The sequence below is a fragment of the Lissotriton vulgaris genome, chromosome 7 (assembly GCF_964263255.1).
Source record: "Lissotriton vulgaris chromosome 7, aLisVul1.2, whole genome shotgun sequence".
NCBI classification, from domain to species: domain Eukaryota; kingdom Metazoa; phylum Chordata; class Amphibia; order Caudata; family Salamandridae; genus Lissotriton; species Lissotriton vulgaris.
Window position 1 is genome coordinate 521370617 of NC_141695.1, and position 17721 is coordinate 521388337.

Below are 17721 nucleotides of genomic sequence, written 5' to 3' on the forward strand. Positions count from 1 at the left end.
TATCTCTGTGTTGAGGTGATGTTGTAAGCAATCGAAAAGTAGACTTTAGTTGGCTTGGAACTGGCGCGTTATGCTTGGGGATTGTAGGAGGCTGGCTTAGTATATGGTGGTCACTTATGTAAGTGTAACACCCTGCACTAATCCAGACAACCCTGGTGGGGATTTTAGTGGTCTTAGAAAGCTCTCATAGTGGTAACTGCGGAGAGCAGCCTTCAGGCTTAGTCCAGAAGGAGAGTAAATCAGCTTGTTTTACCAGTGCAAATCATATTGTGTAGGTTAAGTGAAAAAGAACCACACAATGTAGTTATAAAAATATGTATTTATTATAAACACTCACTAACACATTACAACATCTCCTACCTGGAGATATATTCACAATACACACAATACTTTAATAACAGAACATGTAAGGAGCACAAATACACCGTGGTCTCAAGGGGGAGACCAAACCATATACTAATAAAGTGGAATGCAAACCATGACCTAAGTCGAGACTGGGCCCAGAAGATGTAGAAGAGCCAGGGACCCAAGGAACCACACAAGGTAAGTAACCAGGAACCCAACTGAGGCTGTGTGCTGAGTGGGAACACGACCGCATGCTCAATACAAGTCAAAGGGTAAGTTGCAATTGCACTTTTTAAGAAGAACTACCTTTTCCAGAGGACCCTGAAAAAAACCAGTGGAAGATGGAAGGTTGGAGAGTCACCCGTTGTCGTGTAGTTCCTACAAATCTATATAGGATCTGCGCATTTCGACAACATAGACTGTGGGTTTGTTGTCCAGAAACCCCCACCGGGTATGTTTGCCTGTATACCAGCTAGCTCACAGTGCCACTAGAAACCCTTTTTACCAAGGAGAGAATAGTTCTTGGCAACCATTGGACATGACAACTCTGTCCCATCAGGGATTGTTTGAAACACTGCAATACTTTTTGCTCAGTCACTCGTGCTCACTTTACCTCATAGAGATACACAGAATAAATGGTGGGGACGTTTTCAATAAGCATATATTGAACCAGCGTAATTTTAGTGAAAAATAGGTGTGCTAAAACAACCATAATACAGAAACCGATATAAATGATTATAAGCACCAACAGAGTAAAAGGATGGTAGATTTCTACCATAGTGCTAAAAACAACGAATACAGGCAGGTATATAAATACATGACAGTAATAATGCGTACACCTATGATGCGACCCTAATTAGATGTACCTAAGTGTACCTAGGATGTATGTAAGTGTAGAGCTAAGAATCCCTTTAGGATAAAGTCGACTCCATTCCCTGAAGTGAGAGACTGTGGGACCCTGTCTTGGTCTCGAGATGGACACCCCGCTAGTGATGTCCGACTACTGCAAGCTGAAGTGTCTGTGTGCAGAAACCTCAGCGTCTTGCGTCAGTGTGTCAGCATGGAAGTCCTTTTTCTCCTCTCTCTGCTTCAGCAAAAATATAGTGTTTAAATAACCAAAGTGGTACTCTCAGGGGATCTACCTTGCTGTGTCATGTTGGACTTAGGATGACCGAAGGAATGACCCTTATACATAGTTATTATGTAGGAGATGGTAGTCCTACTGAGTTTCCAAGAATCCTCATGCATAATGAATGAGGCTAGTTTTCAGGGAAAACCCCACTCCCTGTTAGCAGTACCACAAGTAGGTAAAAGGTCAGTCCCAAGAACCGTTATGTAGTGTAATGGCAGGGGAAATATAGTTGAGAGGTTAGGGTGCTACCTGAGCCTATATTGGGGGGCCTATATGGAACATAACACCGTGGATTCCCCAGGAACCAAGATACCTACACCAGGGAAGCCGGGGGCATAGGTGCGAAGTGACATCTGAAACTGCCGTAGACCACAATGGAGAACTCCAGTGAAGAAGGTGAAAGTGTCCGGTGGAACCCAAAGGAGACTTCAAGATGATAGGTACCTGCAAGCAGAGGAGACAGAGCCTATGCCAGTCAGGAGTGACCAGGAGGCACAGGAGATGAATGCCCACTGATGTCGGAGTTGCAGGAGAGTTGACAGTGCCCTTGGAGCTGCAGCTGTGTGGACCAGACAACGTTGTGGAAGCCCAGGATCCATTCAAGAGCCTGGGGATCAATGTCTGGCAGGAGCACCAACAAGCCTTGGCAATGACAACACACATAGTATGCGGAAAAAAGGTGCAGTGCCGGGACCAGCAAGGTTCAGCTGCCTCACCACGAGCAGGTACATCATAGCAGACCCCAAGCGGACAGGGTAGCTCACTGGAGCCAAGGAAGACACTCAAGAAGTACCCATTTGACAAAGCCACAGGGGTCACTAGAGGACCTCGAGCAGTCAACGAACGGATGAAGGCCCTCAGTGCAGTCGAAGATCTTGGTTGTAAGAGATGCTTGAGACTGCAGCTTCTTGGAGCCCGAAGATCTCTGGTGAAGAGAGTCAACAAGCCTTGGCAACCGCAAGTTGACACAGTGCACAGGTGTAAGAAATGGGGGTTACCCAAATCTCCAAAGGGGTAGCATGGCATCAAGCGGGCAGGCCAAACTTCGAGGACATGTGAAGCACTCACGCAGTACCCACAGTCAACACACCAGGCACACCACAAAAGAGGCAGGACCCCAGTTTGAGTTGGAAAAAAGATACGTAGTTTAGTAGTGTTTCCAACCTGCAAGGCAAAAGAATGCAAAACAGTAGTGTCACAACAGGACGCCAATTGGCGCCAGAGCCAAGTGAATAAAGGGGGGAATTATTTACATAGGAAGTAGTCCATGCTGAAAGGAAGAAAAAGGATGGGATCAAAATGATGTTAGATCTGGGGCCAATCTGGCGGGCCAACTCAGACCCTCATCCTTAAGGGTAGGCTGTAATTGCAAAATTTTACATTAGCATAGAAATACATCATGCACAATAACGCCAACCCTTCCCTGCAAGGGAAAAACATTAGGGCATCACGGCACATCATAGACAGGAACACCTGTAATAAATCAGCCCGTCTGGCCCATTAACCTGGTACATAACCAAGGGCCTGGAATAACACATCAGGCCAACCTATTGACCAACATTAGGCAGAACATACATTAATACATTAATATATTAATATCCGGTAGGGGCCCCCCTCATAGACCAGGAACACCTGTAAGGATTCAACTAGGGTTACTCCTTAACAGGGGACATAACTAGGGGCCTGGAACAGCATGTCAGGCCAGTCTCTGGGCACACCTGCAATAAAGGGGACCACCCGGTCTACTCCATCATCCCTGTGGGTATATCACAACAGCCTAAATGCATTTAACCTTCGACACACACCTTAGCAGGATAATCCGCCTACAAGGAACACTAGGCGCAGAAGCGCATCGCACCTTTACAGGTAACCGGAAAATACCAGGCCGGAATAAAACTACTTATGCCAGGTTAAAACGCTTCCTTTAGCAGGAATATGCAGTGACTCACATGAGGAAATAACATTTCGGTCAAGGTAAAGCATTTCATCAGATGTAGAACATTTTCTCAACCGTAAATCTTTATCAGGCCAGGACTAAGCACTCCTTTGGCAAAGTCACCACCCATCGTGGGCATGAACTTCCAGACCTAAGAACCTCGGGCGTACCCATGCAGAGGGAGTAACAGGCCTACACAGATATCATGGGGCGGGACACACCTGACTAGTCCCCAAGGCACCAAAGTTAACAGTCGCCCTCTAGGCCTCCAAAATTCCTTGGGTGACCCTATGGGCTAGATATAGGGCCCTCTACAACTTGCACAGTCTACTGGGGCCCAACGTTGCAGGTGCCCACTGCCAGACGGGGCACCTGGATAGTTAGTCCGGTCCTTGGGGCGGGCACCGACCCTGTGCCCCGAATCCAGCCCCCCAACCACTACACAGCTGAGGCCCCACTCACCGGGCTATTCCGGGGCTCTTCTCCCTCACTGCTGGTGCAGGGAACGTGCTGGGCACTCTCCTCTATACGGGAGCCCCGCAGGCAGCAACACCATCCTGGTAGCCAGACTTCCACTGCGGAGGGGCCAGGCACCGACAGTGTGCCTCGAGGCCCCCTCCTCCTCCGATGGCAGGGCTCCCCCTTCACACAGAGCCCTGCAGGCGGGGCAGCCTGGTGGGCGGCTCTCCGTCCTCACCCGGGCACAGACCGGCGGGGTGGCCTCCCGCTCCGGTCGTTAGTAATCGGGGCTCCCTCTCAGTCACGGGGGCCCCGCACCAACCCTTCACCTGGGTCCCCCTCCTTCACAGGGACCCAGGGCTTCGCGTCGGCTCCTCCCTCCAGCGCGGGGGCACTCACCGGCGGGGTGGGCACCCGCTCTGGTCGCTCTTGCTTCGGGGCTCCCCCTCGACCACGGGGGCCCCGCTCCGGCGCTTCACCCGGGTCCCCCTCCTACCTCACGGGGACCCGGGGCTTCGATTCGGCTTTTCCTGGCCTTCCCGGCCGACAGCCAATCCCTGCGCGGGCTTCAAAGGTCACGGCCGCGCAGGCCAATCCGTGAGCAGCGTTGGCGGGGGCGGGCCGATGACGCGGCCTGGCCCCCGTCACGTGATGCGGGAGTCGGCGGCCTCAGGGCCGAGCGTGGCCCTTCCTTCACTTCGGTGGCCCTCTCCTGGTACCGGGGGCCGCCGCGACGATGCCCACAGCGGTGGGGGTCCCCTCGGCAGTGCCGGGCCGCCGCGGTGATTTCGCCTATTTACAACCAGCGCAAGGCAGCGCCAACACTCCTCGGGCTGCGGCGGTGATATCGGCGGCAATAAGGGGTAGGCTCCCTTCTTAATTAATTAATTATATGGCGGACAGCGTGCCGAAACAAGGGTAGGCTCCTCCAGCGTGATTCTCCTCAGCTCCTTCCTCAGGCCACGCAGAGGGGGCAGGAAATTAACTCTTTCTCAGCGCTTCGCAATTATAGCGCTCGACAGGCAGGCTTTCCAGCCCTAGGGGGCCACAACAGTCCCAGGGCCCAGCGCTTTCACAGGGCCTCACAGCACCTCAGCCCGCAGCAGTTCTTTTGGGGGCACAATCTTCACCTCCTGGGCGCTTCTTCACACAGCGCTGGCGTGGTACCCGGTCAAATAGCGTCAGTGACCTGGATAGGGGCCCTCCCTTGTCAGGGGCCCATGGGGACAGCAGAGGGGGCATTTATAGGGGTGCAGGGCCCAGCTCACAGGCCTATGTGGCAGTAGCACCTCACAGCAGGTCCCCTCTCTTCCTTGTCCCAGCGCTGACTGACTCTCTGGTGGTACTTCCCCCTTACTTATACCCTCCTCCCAGGCAGTGCCAGAACCTTCTAGAATGTTGGTAACGCTGGCCTAAACTGGCTCAAGGGGAGTGGGTGAGCACCCGGGGTGCCAGGCTTTCCCTCCAAAAGCTAGGGGTAGCTGGGTAATATTATCTAGACCGCTGACCTATGGCAGTCCAGTGGCAAAACCCATGGCCATGGCATCCATTTTAAATACAATACATTTCAGTCAGGTGCAGTTCTAAAATGGGGAAATTTACAAGTGCTCACATTATTACATGTCATTACATTTTCAACAAGGTGTCTCACACCACTCATGGCCTATACAGGTTTAATCCCATGGGGGAGACATCCTAGATAAGGGGGTCAAAAGCGAAAAATTTGGGGGGAAAAGGCCAAGTCCAACAACAGGGTACTGCTCCAGCAGTTCCAACGAGGAATACTGTCTTCAAACTTGCTGTGAAGACAGTGCAGGCCTTGAAGGAGTTGCAGAACCACCACCTTTGTTGCTAAACCTTTCGTAGTCTGTGGGAGCTCAGTAACAGCAGACCTGTCAGCTTAATTGCGGTGCCTGTAGATGCAGGGAAGTGACTCCTTCACTTCAAGGGAGATTTCTGCGGGGGTCTTCGATGTCCACAAGCCTGTAGAAGAATCTGTATGGAGCACAGACACAGACGACGCAGAAGACTGGCAGGACAACGAGACCAGGAGCATATGGAGTCTTCCCAGTTGCAGTCTCAGTTCTCAAAGCGAAGTCCAAAGTGCCCAGACGGTTGAAGATGAAGTGGTGTTGGATCTGAATATTGTCCCAAGAGGAATCTAAGGAACCACCCACAGGAAAGCTCCTAAGTACCCTAAGGAAAGGATTGGGATGATTCAGGGGTCCCCCTCACAGGAGGGGCAGGAGAGTGGGAGGATCCGTGTCATTTGTCCAGTTTCTGAACTAGTTCCAACTGGAGTATGCACGGAGCGCACCAAATGTGCCCTTCAAAGCAGTCTAGTGGCGCTGGCAGGCTCCTCCACCCTGGCCCAATACACGAAGTCATGTCTGTGATTCCTTGTGTTGTTTCAAATTATTATTATCATCTAGAATGTTTTAATACGTGTTGGCGATTCAAAGATATCAGTGAAGACATGAATAGGCTAAATTAAAATACGCAGTAAAAATAAAACACAAAAACTTAAAACGAGTCTCATAAAAAGAATATGGTTCCTTCAGGCTTTTGTGGTATATTTGCTGAATTCTTGTTGTTGGTCGACTTACTTATTTAGTTCATTCCCTGTCAGAGGACATGTCAACATCTGCAGACGTACAACTAGCATATGTGTCATCTTTACGAAAACCATACAGAGCATGTTCACAGTCAATAGTTGGTGTATTTGAAGGACCAGTAATTGGTTGCTTATCTTGGTACGGCTCCTCTTTAGGAGGCTCGAAAGATAACAGCGAGTCAAGAGCTGTATCCAAAAGTACCACTGGTGATATTGCTCTGTCGGAGATTGCATCTTGTAGAAGGGACAGATGCATTGCTCTGAATTGTTTCTGGGGCTCATGCAGAGGTTGATTGACAGCTTCCATATCGAAAAAAACACTAGGGGGTCCTCCTTAAATATTGATTGTACGATATTAGCAACATATGTTGGGTACTGCGTATTTAACAGCCTCAGAATTTCTGAAGTCAAAGGGAAATCTTTTTGTAACAGAACTGACAGTTTGTTCAGACCACCAAAACGCATAGATTTCATGCTTCTACTAGGCCAAATGATGTTCCTAATGATATTTCTAGGCAGAGGATACAAGGACCTGTCTCAACACTGTATTGTTTCTGAAACTGTGATCAGGTATTGCTGGTCGGGTTTCTACCAACAGCGAGTAACATTTGTTAAAAGTAAATGAGAGCCGTTATTCAAACGTTCATGATGTGTGGGACTGAATGCAATGGGGAAAACAGATAAAACATGGCTTACCCCTGGCATCAAAGTGTTACACCTTATGTTCAATGATACAGTGTCAGAAGGGAGTGTCCAAGGGAATCTTTACAGGCACTGATAAACACATTTTTATGTAAACAGACATGGGAAGAAGGAAACAAAGATTTATATTTCTGACAGTTGTGAAAATAAAAGATTGTAATGGGCAATGAAATAATACAGGGTGTGAGCCAGGTAACGGAGTGTCACTTTTTTGGCCATTGTTTTTTTTTTTTTAAAGATCTCTTTACTGGCCGCTTCCACAAGTATTAGATCATACATTATTATCACACCACAAAGAACAGTGGAACATTTTGCCTATTAACCAGCCCACACCTAACTCAATGCACCTAACAAGTCAAACCCCACGCCCAACTCGAACTTAGACCAGGCAGCTGGCCACCACCATTCTCCAACTGCATATGTCACCAGGAACTCTCTCCCGCAATCTGAGTCCGGCACAAGCACAGTTCCCTTGTAGGGAGATTATTGCTCCAGCCCGTTCAAGGATCCTGCTAACTGGCCCGTCACCCCCTCCTGCCTTGGGACCTTAAAATGCGCCCCCCGCTCGCCCTCCTAACATCCATCACCATTAGTGCCCATCCTCCACCGCCCCATGGGCTCCATATTTTCTCAAATGTTCGAGGACAACCCAAAGCCCTAGAGCCCAACTCCTCCACCCACCAATCAAGATTCACTTCTAATTCCTGCAGTGTGGGTATGATAAGTTTTTAAGCCATTTGTTTTGGCATGAGCGTCAAGTTAAATGGTTCAAACTGGGCTGTTTCATTGAGAAGTTGCGAAGGCGCGAAACCTAATCTAAGTGTCTGTAGTGTCCAATTGCTCCTAATTGAGCGTTCCTATGTTGTAATAAATTCAGATCTCCTTTTAGAAGGTCTAAGGCTGATGACAACATTTGATTTAATGAGTGCACTCTTTTGGAAAGTGTGTACATTTCATTATCAAGAACTTTAAAAACATCATTTATTTTGCAGCTTCTTTCTCTGAATATTTATTTGATTAATTATAAAAGGCGTACGTCCTGGTGGCAAGGAACCTTTTATTTCTTTTAGGATGTGGTCCCAGAATAAAATCAGAAAAAAATATATTTTCATTAATGGAGGAAAAGTGTTCTTTCACAGCTGGAAGACTAGAGTGTTCCAGCCATTGTTTGCAGAGCTTACCTACACTATATGTGGTAACGAATACAGGTGTTTGTGTATTATACCTTGGATCAGGGCTATTCATTTTAGACCCCGGAGTGTTGGAAACTCTTCATGCATGTTTCAAAATCATAAGGCCAAACATTTAAGAGCAAAATGCGTTGAATTCTAGATTCCTTTCTGTATCATATCATTAATGTCTAATTCAGACATATTAGTTTGACATTGACAATTACTGAACACGGTCAGGCTGACTAATAGAATAGACCGTTTCTTTAAGTTCTTAATTGTTCCAAATCCCAGACAGGTAGCATTTATACAGGCTCGAAATAAGGCTACTTTGCCTTGGATCTGCCAAAATTTGGTTCAACAAATCCATTTTTCATCGTCATTTGCTTTCCAATACTCATATCCTTCAATAGCCAAATTTTAGCTAAATGCAGTGAAGTAAATCAGTTTGTTGGTTAAGGTTTTTGGAAACTGCTATGGCTTCTGTGTAAAATAGAAGACTGAAGGATGTGATTTCACAGCCCTCTAAAAAATAAGGCTGTTTCTTTAAGAAGTTAGGATGGCTTTCCGGAAGCAAAGCCTCACAGTATTCCCATTGTGTTTAATTGTGAATTTCTCTAGGTTGATTAGTCCTCTTTATGAAATAGTGTGCATAGTGTGATAACAATACATTTGTTTCTAATTCACTGAATTCAAATAAGGATCTTCATTATTCAAAGTAGTATGTGCCTGAAAATCAGACATTATACTTTTAACAGTCTCAATGTCCCTATCATCAGAAATAGAACCGGTTATTATAACATCATTCATTGAAACATTTATAAACATAAGGCATTTGCAATGTCTCAGTAGTCCTCATAGTCTGATATGGAACCTTTTACCCATGCTATGCCCTTGGGCACAGGATTCGGTGTAATGTTCGCAGGATAGAGCCCTCGTCGGACTCTGTGGGATGAGAAATGTGGCTATATTTCACGAACCAGATGCAAGGCAATTGTTTTTGTAGGGATGTAGTGTCCATTCAGTAGCAATAGAATCATTAACCAGCTCATGATGAGAAAAAAAGTTCCTAAAATGATACAGGCATAAGATCATGGAGGAATCAAATACTTGCCACAAAATCACTAATAATCACAAAGCAGTCTCTTGCATTGTGTGACTGTATAAGGGGTTGATAAGTCTCCAGTGAAATATCCAGAGTCTTTTTCAATATCCTGGGTCTCTGGGCTCTCGAACGGGTACCAATTCAAATGACCGTGTCAGGTGGATCTACATAGTAAGCAATGGAATTGTGTTTGACAGTAACCAATGTCATATTGGCCGCACCCGCTGTGTTAGCTACACTCAATGTTCGACGTAAAGAGTTAAGCACAGTTATTCCCAGATAGGAATTTGAGCTAGGTATGTTACAGCTTTGTTCACAGGGTATGGTATTCATGGTCGGGGAAAGCTGGGAGGCACTACTTTGAGTCCTTCTTGGTTACCTGTGGATGTCCACTGTAGAGGACTGGCTGAATAATGCTTTTTGACATGATCAATAGGCATCTGTCTGTTTCTCTTTGAGCCAGGCAGACGAGGAAGTATAACAGTTTCGTTGTCTTTTACCCTAAGAACAGTCATGGGCGGTCTGTAAGATGGTTCAAAAGTTTGCTTGTTGTTGATTTTCTCCCGAACTAGGTCCCCAACCTTTGAAACCCATTTGTCAGCAGCAGCGATATCCTTCTTTTCCCAGGTGGTGGCAACAGATGGTTGGTTAGACATCTTGTCTCTGACTTCTTCCATACTCTGTAAAAACATTCAAAAGTTTCACCAGGTCAAATTTATCTTCATCCGCCATCTTCCTAGCATTATCTAAGCCAGACACGTACATTGGTTAGGATAGAGAACCTCATATGGAGTGCGTTCTCCTAGGCAAGTTATTTAATAGTTTCTGAACTCTATACAGATTATGATGCAAACTATGTCCTGAAGGTAGTACCCCAGCAGTCAAAGCTTGTTTAATCATGCCATTGGCCCTCTGCAACGCCATTCGATACAGGTTGCTAAATTGCAAAAAAATTCCCAGAGCAGACATTGCATCCCTATAGGCCCTAGAGGAGAACGCAGGACCGTGATCTGAATGAAATGAATGAACTACCCTCGTTGGCACTAGGCACTGCTAATTTTTTACAACTGCTGAAGTGCTTCTATTTCTCTGTGGTCAAACCCATAGGAATCAAGAACATATATCAGTAGCCACCAATATAGGGTAGCTGAATGGAGAGACTGATGTGGTCCAAATGATTCAACCGGAAGGGGATGTTTGAAATCATGAGGGGAGTTGGTAAGGGTCTTTTTACAGTGGAGGGTCTTATTTGTTGACAAACGTCATACTGTCTAACATAGGCCCTAGTCTGTTTATATAAACTAAGCCACCAGTAGCATTGCTGAGTTACATTTATGTTGTGACCCAAGGTAAGGGGGCGAGGAGGTTAGGCGCCCAAAAAAAAAGGCTCTCAGACGTTCTATAATATGCGGATAGAGTTTATTATACAGAGTCACAAAGTAAAGCAACATGTCTGGTTAAAGGATATCCTTCCACGTGCACCGGTTCCAGAGTAACTCAGGAGGGCTGGGGTCCAAATCGGCACTCCAATTGAAGTCCAGGTCCAAGACGGTTGTAAAAAGAAAGAAAGAAAAAAAACAGACCACAGGTCAGTGGACGTTGTCGGAGTCCATCTATATGGGGGCGGGAAGTGTGAGGGATACACCGATCCTACTAAGAGAGAGACTACCAGAAGAGAGAGAGAGAGACTGTGTCCTCCCACAGACCTACCCATTCCCTCCCCGTGGCTTTGCAGATCTCAGTATACGTTGCCGTACCTGTTCTAGCCACCCTCCTCCTGGAGTGTGGCGGGACGTGGCGAGGTGCAGAAGTCCTTTGGTCGTCTCTCCGGATTCGAGGCCTTCAGTGGGACCTCGGATTCGCCGGTAGTCGGGCGGTCTTCGGCTTGCTTCTTCCACGGCGTCTTCTCCTCTCCGAGCACGTCTTTCCACTCTGTCACAGGCGCGCTTCCCATTCCGGACGCTTCCTTTATCAATACACCCGTTCCATCGGATAGGCTCCCTGAGGCAGTTGTCACGCCTCCGGACTCTGAGGCCTCTGAGGGAAGTTAGAGGGACCGACCTCGTCCCGAACCTGTGCCAGCAGGAAAGTAGCATCAACAAGAGTCCCTGAGTCCAGATCCCCCGAGTCCCCTCGACAATTTATTACTGAATGTGCAGAAGCCAACCGTTCAAGTGCTTCTTTTATTAAATCTAATCAAGGTAAACTATTAGGTATTATTCCGTTTCCCAACTACAGGAATGTTATCTCCATTAAGGATATAAAAGTATTTGGAAGGAAAACATGCAGGAGATTTCCCAGTTTCACTGGTCGAATTTACAGTTGTTAAAATATTTGTCTCGATCTTTATTTGAGATCAGGTTGGGACTGCTACTTGGGCAGTCTGGATGGCAGCCTTTCCCAGTAAGTCTGCTGCACAGTTTCCTTTAGTGTGAATGCCAATACTCTGATGGTCCAAAATGCATCCCACATAGACTAATGGAAGCTTTTCGTGTAAGACCGTTAACTTTCCCCAAAGCTGTATATTCTTTATAGGTTTTCCCTTTGAATTCCTGAATCCATTTAGTCGACAATACTGCTAATCGACATTGTATCCTTGCACATAGAAGGCTGAGTCAAATACAATAAGTGTGAGAGCTTACGAGTCAGTCTTCTGTAGTGCAAGTAACAGGACATGTAATTCTGCATGTTGTAGAATTAATTCACCATCCTTCACTACACCTTGTACTGCTGCGCAGACTGGAGAGTATTTATATTTCATTATTACGCAGGTTGGACGAAGTCATCTGTTTAAATGATGCTCTGGTAAGACTCAATAGGTCAATAGGTAGAGTGTCTGGAGTCGGAACAATGTCCTGTTCATATTGGAGAAAAGCTGGTGTACAAAGGGAGGGTTTTTATACTGAAACCTTACATCCACTGCACTCAAAGAAGAGGCCTACTGCATCCATCACGGGTGTGGGCACGAGCATTAAAAATGCTTGCCTTTGTGGCCGCTCTAGTGTTGGTACAGAAGAAACACTTTTGATATGATTTCCCAGCTCCAAAGGGATCCCTTTTAAAATGGCTGTTTGTACAGCAGTCAGGGTTTTTTCAATGGAAGCAAAATGCGCCTCTGCCAGGGAATAGAATTCTGACTTGTAAGCAATATGAAAATTCTCTCCTTCGTTGTAGGTGGACGAAATCGGGTCATACTCTCTCTGCTTAGTGAGGCAAATAAGTACATCCAAACTTAAGCAATCCCAACAGGGATGGCAACTTTTTCAGTGTGTCTGATTGTTGCACGGTAGACACTTCTGAAGGAAGTCAGGAGCTAGACCCTAGCCCTCGCTGGATAACTCATATCCTTGGAAGGTCACCGTCGGATAGGTAATCTTCAATTTTTTAAATGTATTTTGTCACCATGTAAAGTTAATATGGTCACTACTCTACCTGAGTCAGTGGTAGAATTAAATAATCATTAGATAGATAGATATTATCAGTGTATGACAATACCTCGGAATTGGGTTGTAAGTTTTCCATGATACGTGCCGAGTACAAGCCAGGGCTGTTCTTATAGCCCATGGGCAAACATCAGAATGAAAACTGCACTCCATTGAATCTGAAAGCAGTTAGATACTTGCTCTCGGGCGCTATGTTGTGACTGAAAAACCTAATGGAAGTATCCAGGTTTGTTTTAATTTTTTTCCATATCAGGTTTGTCATTTAAACTGTTATGTGTGTATTTTGTACAGCCTATGTGCGGGTGTGAAAATTCAAATTTCCATAGTCTAAGACTGTTCTATAGGAACCGTCTGGTTTAGAGACAGGAACAAGGGGCGTGATCATTGGTGAGAGGCAAGGCGCTATGATGCCTTGATACTGCAGTTGATCTAATATTGCTTTAATACCATGTTTTTCTTCTGGCTTCAAAGGGTATTGTGCTTGCGGTTCACAATGTAGAGGAATAGCATGTGGACTACAGTATTTGCCCCACCCTGCTTGATTCTATATAAGGCAGAAGCTTGTTTCACGGCCCATTCACTTGCATGAATGTCCCTGACATGCTCAGGTGCAATAGGAGAGAAGACTATCCTTATGACTTCTTCCCCCGGGTGGTACCCTAATGAAGGCTAAAAGCCAGTCTTCTTCCACTAAGATGATGCCATAGTCATCATATAATTGTGTCCAGAAGACTGCTTTTATCATAAATGGTATGTTCCCTTGAATTAGACCCTATCAGACGGATTGAAATGTTGAACTGTTCATCTGGAGTAAGGGTGTATAAGCAGAAACAGTGGTTCCTGTGGACAAATGTAATCAAAAAGCAATACTGGTATGCACAATGGCAATAGGCAGGGGTAAAGTGGATGTCTGAAAGAGATATAAGACCATATACCACGGGATACTTGTAAGTTCAAAAAGTTTATATACATAAATCATCACAATAATTTGCAAAAAAGGTGCATAGTGTCGCCAGTGAACATGGAACCTACATAACAATAAGTGACATTCTGTGACATAAAGAAATGGTTTCCAAAGTTACAAAGTTGACCATCACAATGGTATGAAATGATCACTGCCTTCTCATATAGTAATAGAGACTGGTAAATAGTTCGCTTTTGGTTTTGTCAGCGACGTTTCGTCCCCGTCAACAATAAAGGGTCTCTTCAGGACCTAGCAATGCAAGGACACCTAAAAAATGATAAGGGAGTAAATCAGTGTTGGGGTCCGGAAAAACAAAACAAAACAAAAAGGCTGTACGGATATACTAATAGAAGATTGGTCGGTCCCTGAGAAAAGGAATGCGCTGTCAAAGTGACAATAATGCACCACAAGGAAGTGAAAGTAATGGAAGGGTACTTACATGGGACCCAGCCTTGCACTAGCGAAAATAAGAGACATGGGGAGTAATGAGGACTCATTTCAAAACAACATTAGAAGTTGGTGTAAAAACCATTTAGTAAATGGATTTACCCTAGTGAGGGAAAGGACGGACCATCTTAGGGCGTGTTTGAAAATGATTACTGCATCTGTAGTAATGAAATTACAGGACAGTCTGTGTGCTTGAATTTAATTGCTGCATCTGTAGTCATGAAATGACACGACAGTCCGTGTAGAATTAAGTTGTTTCTAAAAGAATATGAAAAAAACGAAGAAATCCAGGATCTAAGGGATAAAAAAGTGGACTACCAGTACAAACTGCTGTTACGGCCCGAGCGCTCTTACTGGTGTTATGAGTAAGGATGACTCATTTAAGAATAACCAGCAAGACCGTGTGCGTCAGCTACGCGGTGAAACAGTCAAAGAGATCCACACAAGTCCGTCTCCGCTTGTAGGGTCTGGCACTGCCAAACCGGACGTCATGGCAGACCATACTAGTGATAGCTGCAGGTCGCATCTGTTTTCTGGGATTGCAGTGCTGCCTGCTGGATTCCCGTGTTTACTGGTTTGCAGGATGTCGTAATGATGCCCGACAAAATGGTGTTAACGAAGGAAAGCATGCATATCTTACCCTGAAGAGAATAGACCAATACTGAATTTTATATAAAAAAGAAGAAAGGAAGGGCAGATTTTTTCTATCTTTATTCCGCCATAGCTGGGAGCAAATACCGGTGCGTAGAAAGCATACTTCTGTCTCGGTAATAACCTCAGTGATGATACAATGATGGTAATGCTGGCACGCACGTATCGAGTTGTGTGCGATGTAACATAATGAATTTAAAATACAGTTGTGTGGTAATTGTCCATGCAATCTCAATAGAATGAGACGTGAAAAACAGGCTGAATCAGACGTGTACATGGATACTACAATAGAGGTGTGCCCGATGCCGGAGTATTAATAAGTACTACATCAAGGATGTTTACCGTGTTCATTTCTCCTAAGCGATAAGTGCAATCCTCCGTACGTGGTGAAAAGTGTCCACAATAGTACCTAAATATAATAAAAATGGATGACCCGGCCCAAGAGCGCATATTGATGTATGGAAAGACCCATAGTTAGTCATAAGTCAGGTCGTGGTGACACTTGTGCACTGTGGCACCTCAATTCAATGACTATGTGCAGCTACCCTTGTCGGCAGTTACAGTAAGCCCGATCCTGTGGACATGGTGATAACATGAGTGTGCGTCAGTGGTCATCCGATACAGACAAAATAAACAAAGAATGTTCCCCCGGTGTGATACTGTATGGTACTCAAACTATCAAGAGAGCTATCTTCCTCTCGTTCTCTATCACTCAACCTCTATTCAACAAAACTCTCACACTCCAAGGGCCTTATTTATATTCCCCGCCTGGTCAGAGGAGAACCAAAAAGAAAACATATATTTCTATAATGTACAAAATTTAACCTGACAATGTTAATTGCCTTTACACTATTATTTATTAAAACCAGTGTTCAATTTTCTTTAGCTCATACAAAGTCAATGTGGAGTCCCTATGTCTTACATAATCCAACATTGATAACTCACAATCAAGACACAATTTTCCACAATACATTTAAAACCACAATCTTATATGTATGTCCAATCTAAAAAAAAAACAGAGTTTTTTTTTATGTCGAAGCGTTTCGGTGGGTCTGGCCGTTTATGCATCACCTTCCTCAGGACAAGATTAAAAACACAGTATCTTGGTGTTAAGAGGCTTGACTCAAAAGGAACACAGGGTATTTAACTCTGACAATGTAAATAAGGCGGGTTAAAGTGAATGCTGATGTTAATAACGATGTTAATAACGATGTAACATGTATCAGAATATATTAGTGATTATGTATTTTTAATTTCTATTTACAGAATATACTGCGTTTTTAATCTTGTCCTGAGGAAGGTGGTTTTAATAAATATGAGTGTAAATGCAATTAACATTGCCAGGTTAAATTTTGTACATTGTAGAAATATATGTTTTCTTTTTGGTTCCACCTCTGACCAGGTGGGGAGTATAAATAAGGTCCTGGGAGTGTGAATGTGTTTTTGAATAGAGATTGAGTGATAGAGAACGAAAGGAAGATAGTTCTCTTGCTAGTTTGAGTACCATACAGTATCACACCGCTGAACATTTTTTGTTTATTTTATTGATTTACCCAGTTCCATTGCGGGTTTAAGGGTCACTCTCTTTTTATTATACCCATCTGATAGAGACTACTAGCTGCAGATTCCTTCACGTAGAATTATCCCCAGGCGTGAGACTGGATCCAGAAACTTTTTGCCACAGCATCCCTGCGCGCTGGGGGCAGGGCAACATAACGGGACTCCGTCCAGGTGTCGTCTGTGCACGTGACTTCAGCGAGGTCACATAAGCCCTGCCCTGCCGCGCCTACGTCAGTTTTTTCCTGTTCCGCATGCAACGCGGATCCAGTCTTGCTGTGGGCCTGTTTGTGGCCCTTTTTTCTTCACCAATTGTTTTTTATCTGGGGGAACAGTGTGCGAATGCTTTAGGGCTTCAAAACTTGCACGTCGTGTGGGCGTCTTATGTTGGCGACAGACCCTCATCTCAATTGTATGTGGTGTTTGAGGGGGGGTCATGGCACCACTGATTGTGAGGCTTGTCAGCAGTTGAAGCCGAAGTCGCGACGGGAGCGCTGCATGAAACTTCTTTCAGCGTGTCTCTCCAGGTCGACCTCCTCTCCTTGATCAGCTTCAGCAGACGGCTTCAGAAACAGCCGTGGTCGTGGTCGACGTCCTACTCCGATGTCGCGAGAGTGTCGCTCCCCGGTGGGTAAGTGTTGCAGTTTGTCCCCGGGAGCTGGTCTTCTGCCTTCCAGGGGCGTCGGCTCTCCGTGAGTGATGCGGCCCCATGTATCATCCTAACCATCGTTTCCCGGTGAGGGGGCATCGAGAGTCCAGATGAAGAAATACGCGGCGGCTTTGCGGGCCTCGCTGGCGTCTCCTCCTCCTTCCCCCTCCTGGGGCGCTGATGGCTCCCTCGCTTCGCGGGGGCCCTCCGCGGCGCCGCCAGCGGCTTCGGCCCTGGCACCTACTAGTTCGGATTCATGTTTGGAGATGTGGTGCTGTTGGGGTGCGGCCCCTCTGGGGTCCCTCTTTCGCGCCACAATGCCTCTGCCTTGCTGCAAACTGCTGCAGGATTCCCTGTGGTATCGCAGGAGGTCGTCAGGGCTCGGGTCGCATCCCCGAGCCCCGCTCGGCCCTCTGGGCAGGCGAAGGCCTCATCTAAGGCTGAGCTGATGAAGTCAAGGCGCCAGTGTCTGCTTCGGGCAGCACCACAAGGGTCGGTGACCTCTCCTCGTCTCGCCCTGGGCCTTGGTGGAGTGGGGACTCTCCGTC

At 46.1% G+C, this 17721-nt stretch overlaps 1 protein-coding gene across 3 annotated transcripts in view; it reads left to right on the forward strand.

Moving 5' to 3' along the window:
* The window catches only part of TBCD (tubulin folding cofactor D), a 2218561-nt gene that overhangs the window by 1911166 nt on the left and 289674 nt on the right, over positions 1–17721 (forward strand). The gene's annotated exons all lie outside the window — the stretch shown is intronic.